A 6334-nucleotide genomic window follows, 5' to 3' on the forward strand; every position below is an offset into this window, starting at 1 on the left:
GTCTTGTCTTTTCTAGATACAGTAGGGGTTAAACTTTATCAGTTCTTGAGTCTGCCAGTGATGTATACTAGAGATGTGAAGATGGATGGATGGATGGATGGATGGATAAAAATTGCATTAACCCAGCAGAGGCTGACCTTTCTCTACAGTTATCTAAAGACAGAAAAACACCCTCCCTCAATTTCCAAATTAGGTTTCCTCCGGGGCCTGGGGATTATGAGAAAGCAAAAGGAATGCAAAGTTGTATTTAATGACTGTTCAGAACAACTTTCATCTAGGTTGGGTATACATGTGTAAATACGGATCCAACATCAAAGGAACATGAGACCAAGGGTTACATACAAGCATAGAAAAGCATCCAGGCAAACACCAGTAAGTGAGGCGAAATAATCTCACTGGGATTTAACATTCATGCAGGCAGGAACAAAACAAAGGACAAAGGACAAAATGACTTTTTTCTTACAAGTGTACAAACTGTTTTGGTTTTTTTAACAGAGTTTTAGCTTTTCAGCATTTCCAGTGTTGCTTGTTCCTTCAGACACATGCGTATTGCATAAAGACAGGGAGGAGAAGCTGTGTTAAAACAAGTGAAATGTCCAACACTTGCTCTGCAAAAAAAAGATTATCAGGAGCCCATCAGAGGTCCTTGGGGCATAAAGATTACCATGGTATAAGGATATTTAAGAAATAATTCCGGAGTCAAATAAGATGTGGGCAACGCATTTTTTCGGAGAAAAATCTTGTTACAAATCTGTAATATAAAAATTCATCTACAGAGTGTATGCAGGTGAGCAGGCACTTCTTTATTGCAGCGCTGGACGCACAGTGGATCACTCCACCTAGTGTGCATGCTTAGTTTATCTGCTACAAAAGTTATATAGAATCAAATTATACATATTCATCGTATTTCCAAGAAACAATTACCATATTCATACAATTTCCGAGAACTCATTAATATATGTAAATGCTCGTGACGCATGCGTCTCCAGGTACACAGGTGGTCATCTAAGTTCCTCTGGTGGTCGTCCATAGTCTTCCTCATGGTGTCCTCTAGTTGAACCCAATTTTTGCGCATGCTCAGCTTAGTTGCAAAATTCCATTCTTGGAATCTTCCTAAGTTTTCCTCGGTTTACTGACCAGGCCTACAACTTATCATTCTCTTGACAAGCAAACCCTACCTATTCACAATGCTACATTGCTCAGCAGTTAGTTTATGATTAAATCATGGATAAATCATACCTAGTTACCATCACACAAAATACATAATTTCATTTTTCATTAATCGCTCTCTGGATTATACTATTCTATCAATATCCAAACTTAAAATAATCAATGGTTATTTCTATTACTATCTATTGATTGGCATTCTTGATATTCGAATCAAGATGGGAAAGGTAAGGAATTTTCCAAGCAGCATCACTGGTGCATATCAGGTCACATTGCTATGGGACTCAAACAAAACTTCTCTATTCGATTCTTCATCGTTCTATCTCGTTACGATTAGTTCCTCAATACGGAACAGTGACTACCTGGTAAGGTTCCTATGGTTATTGTTTCAAACTTAACAATCCTAACTTATGCATTTGTATTTTATTATTTTATTTATTAATCAAACTTAACCTTTCTGTCTGATCAAATCTTGATTATTTTTAAAATCAGAGTATTTGCAACAGTTCCCCCCTTTGAAAGTTTTGAAAATTATTTCAATACTTTCATTTTAACAAGTTTCTTTTTTTTTAAATCTTTTGGTTTACACTACTAATTGCTATATTAATTATAATTACTATTATAATCAGTTAAGCAGATTATGTGCATCAAGTATAGGTGTCAAGCGGGTTAATCGATTTATCATCCTCCAATTTACGATATATAGTATTACTGATAAGACTGATCAAAATCAATATCAGGAGAACAACGATGTGGTGGCATAACTTATTTAGGATGCCTGTAGCAGTAGGTGACCATCCGAAAAGAGTGTCCCACCATTTATGTTCCACATCCTTGTCCACCCTCTCTAAAACATGGTGTATTTTTCCCACATTGTGATGAATAGTTATTAAAGTTCTTTGTCCGTTTTTCCTGACCTTTTTCAAAATTCGGATTAAATCCTGGTGGTGTATCAATTGTTTCACTAAAGTGAGATTCATTCCAATGGGAGCAGGCAGCAGTTCTTGTATCAGTGTATAATTAGATTGCAAGAGCTGGTGAGATGTGACTGGAGCTAAAGGAAAAAATCACATCCGTGATTTCAGTAAAATTACAAACACAAAAATCTGAGGGATTCCTAGTATCTATAGATATATCATTTACGGATATAAAATCACAAGCTGGTCTCAAATATACACAGCCCTTACCAATATATGTAAGCACTGTTTCAGGGTTTTCATCAGGGCAAATCTCAAAATGACAAACATTTTGTTCAGTATCTAAACAGATATCCTGACCTCTGATTGTATTACCTTCACAGATGAACCTTTGTTGTTCTTGCACAATATAAGATTCCAAATCCACAGTTTGCCATGTCTGTCCCACCTTTTGGGCCCATACTCTATGCTCAAGTGGATAGAGTATAGTTCCATTGTGATTCAATCCTAATGCAATTACAGGGTAAATCAAATATATTGAAGCATTACGTACAGTTAATACAAAAGTTGTGGCTGTACTTGTGACGGGATTGTAAGTACAGTTTACTAAATTCCACCAGGACTGGAGTTTTCTCTCAAGTCAGTGGCACTGTCTCAAATTATTTTTCGAATCTCGGTGGGGACAGGTAATTTCCAGAATTTTACTAATATTTTGTACTACTTCTGCAACAAAATATGGGCCTCTATCAGAAGATATTCCAATAGGTACTCCAAATCTTGGAATTATTTCTTGTAACAACCATTTAATGACTTCCTTTGTTTGATTGGTCCGACAAGGAAAAACTTCAGGCTATCCCGTGAAAGTATCAACCCCCACCAAAATGTATCGATACCCTTTCTGTCTGGGTAATTCTGAAAAATCAAGTTGCCAATAATCTCCAGGTTGTACTCCCGATTTCAAGGTTCCCTTTGGAACTTTCCTTTTTACCACTGGATTGTTTTGCAAACAAATCTCACACTTGGCAGAAATCATTTTAGCTATTTCTAACATTCTTATAGACACCACATATCTCTTTAAAAAGGTGACTAATGCTTCTGGACCCCGATGGCACTCTTTATGTTGTGTTTGTAGTATTTCTCTCATCAGAATTGGGGGAATTACTACCCGTCCCTGAACTGTGACCCACCATCCTGCTAAATTCCTTTTTGCGTCTAATAACTTCCCTAGTTTCTCATCTTCCTCCGAATATTTAGGTTTCTCTTTTGGTAATGTAATGTTCTTTGTAGGAATTAATGCCATTTGTAAGGCATTCTTTTTTGCTATTCCTTTAGCTGTTCTATCAGCTAATCTGTTCCCTATAGCTTCTTTCATATTTCCTGATTGATGTGCTTTACAGTGCATGATTGCCACTTTGGTCGGTTTCTGGACTGCTTGTAACAATTTCAGTATTTCTTCTTTGTATTTGTTGTTTGCCCCTTGAGAGGATAATAGTCCTCTTTCTTTCCATAATACCCCATGGACATGTACTACACCAAAAGCATACTTTGAATCAGTCCAAATATTTACTTTCTTTCCTTCGCTCAGTTAAATCCGGAAGTCCCAAAGCAGGAGCCGTCATCAGAGCCTGTTTCATATCTTTAAAGGCCCTTCGCTGTTCTGGGCCCCATTCAAAGGGAGGTGTCCCTTCCTGGGCCTCATACAAGGGCTTAGCTATTAGACCATAGTTCATGATCCATAGCCTGCACCAGTCAGTCATTCCCAAAAAGGGCCTCAGTTCATGAACATTTTTTGGTTCTGGTATATTACAAATGGCTTCTTTTCGGTTTGTTCCCGACTGTCGTTTGCCTTTTGAAACCTCAAAGCTCAGATATTTTACAACTCGACTTGCTACTTGTGCCTTGTTTGTGGATACTTTGTACCCATGAAGTCCCAGAAAGTTTAAAAGGTCTATCGTTACCTTTATGCAGGTTGCTCTTTCCTCAGTGGTGATCCATGTATCATCCACGTATTGCAAAAGTAGATGACCCGGTAGCTCTGGATTACTTTGTTTCCACATCTCGAGCTCTTTTGCCAGTTGACTGCCGAAGATGGTCGGGCTATTCTTAAATCCTTGTGGTAGTCTTGTCCATGTTAATTGTGTTCTTCGTCCTGTTTGTGGATTCTCCCACTCAAAGGCAAACAATTTCCTACTTTCCTTTTCCAGAGGTATGCCAAAAAAAGCATCTTTTAAATCAAGCACTGTAAACCACTGATGACTTTCCCTTAAAGTTGTCAAAAGGGTATATGGATTCGCAACTACAGGATGAATGTCTTTTACTATCTGATTTATTGCCCTTAAATCCTGAACTAATCCGTATTCACCTGAAGGCTTTCTAACCGGTAAGATTGGAGTATTATATTCAGATTCACATTCTTCCAAAATGCCACATTCCAAAAATTTATCAATTAATTTCTTAATTCCTTGTCTAGCTTCTGATTTTATTGGGTATTGTTTTATTCTTATTGGTTTGGTATGTTCCTTTAATTCAACCTTTACAGGCTGGTCTACCTTCGGTCTTCCAGGTATTTCTGTGTTCCAGACCATAGGTATCACAGCCTCATCTACCTCTTGTGGCATTTCTTGCATTTTTGCTTTTTCTTGTATCATTAATATATCCCCTGTCTTTGATTCAGGTATTTTAAAATAAATGTCCCCTTTTTCAAAAATTATTTGTGCGTTTAGTTTAGAAAGTAAATCTCGTCCCAACAAGGGCATCGGACATTCTGGCATATATAGAAATTCATGTGTAATTACCTTACTTCCAAATTTCAGATTAAGGGGTTTTAGGAACGGCCTTTCTTCTTGTTTCCCAGTCGCTCCAATTACATTTGCAGTTTTATTTCCCAATTTCCTTTTACAGGTGTTCAAAACAGAATACATTGCCCCGATATCTCCTAAAAATTCAACTGCAGAGTCTCCCAGCTTAATTGTAACCCGAGGCTCAGCTGGGTTCCCCTCCGGTCCCCTTCATTCATCCAAAGTCATCATTCTCACAGCTTCCTGCTGACTTGCTTTCAATTTGGGGCAATCTCTCCTCCAATGCCCCTCTTCCCAACAGTATGCACACTGATTGATCCCTAATGACTTATTAAATCCTTTTCCCCCTAAATTTCTAAAACCTCCTCTTCCCCTGGCTTGTCCTCTTCCTCTGCCTCTTATCAAATTTCCTGTTAAAACAGCCAGCAGCCTATTTTCCCTAACTTTTCTTTCTTTCTCCTTTTTCTGTTCTTCTTCTTTCTCCCGATTATTATAGACTCTCCATACCACTTTGAGCATTTTATTCAGATCCCTCGAATCTTCCCCCTCCAATTTCTGAAGTTTCTTTCTTATATCCAGGGCTGATTGCCCCATAAAGATAGAAGCCAATTGAACGGCCTCTTCTGGTTTTTCAGGGTCCTGATTAGTGTATTTCCTGGCAGCAGTTTTTAATCTTTCCAGGAATAATGAGGGGGATTCATTTTTATCTTGTTTCACTTCATATAATTTTGACCAATTCGTAGCTTTTGGGAGTGCATGCTTAACTCCATCCAGTATCCATCCTTGGTAACGAGTCAATTTCTGTCTGTGATCCACAACATTCGGATCCCATTGGGGATTCCCCAAAGAGTAATTGTGTTCTGTGGTTCCAGTAAGTATACCACTTACACTTGCTGCCTCTGCCTGTGTCTTTGCTGTCTTTAACATCATCTGTTTCACAGTGCTATCTAATAAATTACCCAATATCACTTGCAAATCATTCCAGTCGGGATCCTGAGTCCTAATAATTGTTTCAACAACGCGAGTTACCCTTTCCGGATCTTCTCTATATACTCCTGTGGCCTGTTTCCATGCCATTAAATCAACAACAGAAAATGGAACTTCCACATATCTTTTCAGCAGCTAAAGCCATCACTAAATGATCTCGACTTATCAATTTACACTCCTTTTGCCAATCAGTTCGCTGCCTTAAATAAAAGAACAAATCTACATAAGGTATTTCTTTCCATTTACTTCTCCCCCAGCTTTGTCCTGCAGAAGACAGCCTTGGAGCCGGGCAGCAGAGGGATCTTGACCCCAAGTGGGAGGTCCAGCAGCCCAGTACCTCCTTCTGCCAGTGGCTGTCTCCTGTTCCCCTGTGCCAACGAGGATAAAAGGAGTTCCCGGGGCATAGAGAAAGGCAGAGGGAGGGCTCTGGGTGGCACCCAAGGGCACACGGAGGGCCATGCTGGG

The sequence above is a fragment of the Gavia stellata genome, chromosome 20 (assembly GCF_030936135.1).
Source record: "Gavia stellata isolate bGavSte3 chromosome 20, bGavSte3.hap2, whole genome shotgun sequence".
Classification (NCBI taxonomy): domain Eukaryota; kingdom Metazoa; phylum Chordata; class Aves; order Gaviiformes; family Gaviidae; genus Gavia; species Gavia stellata.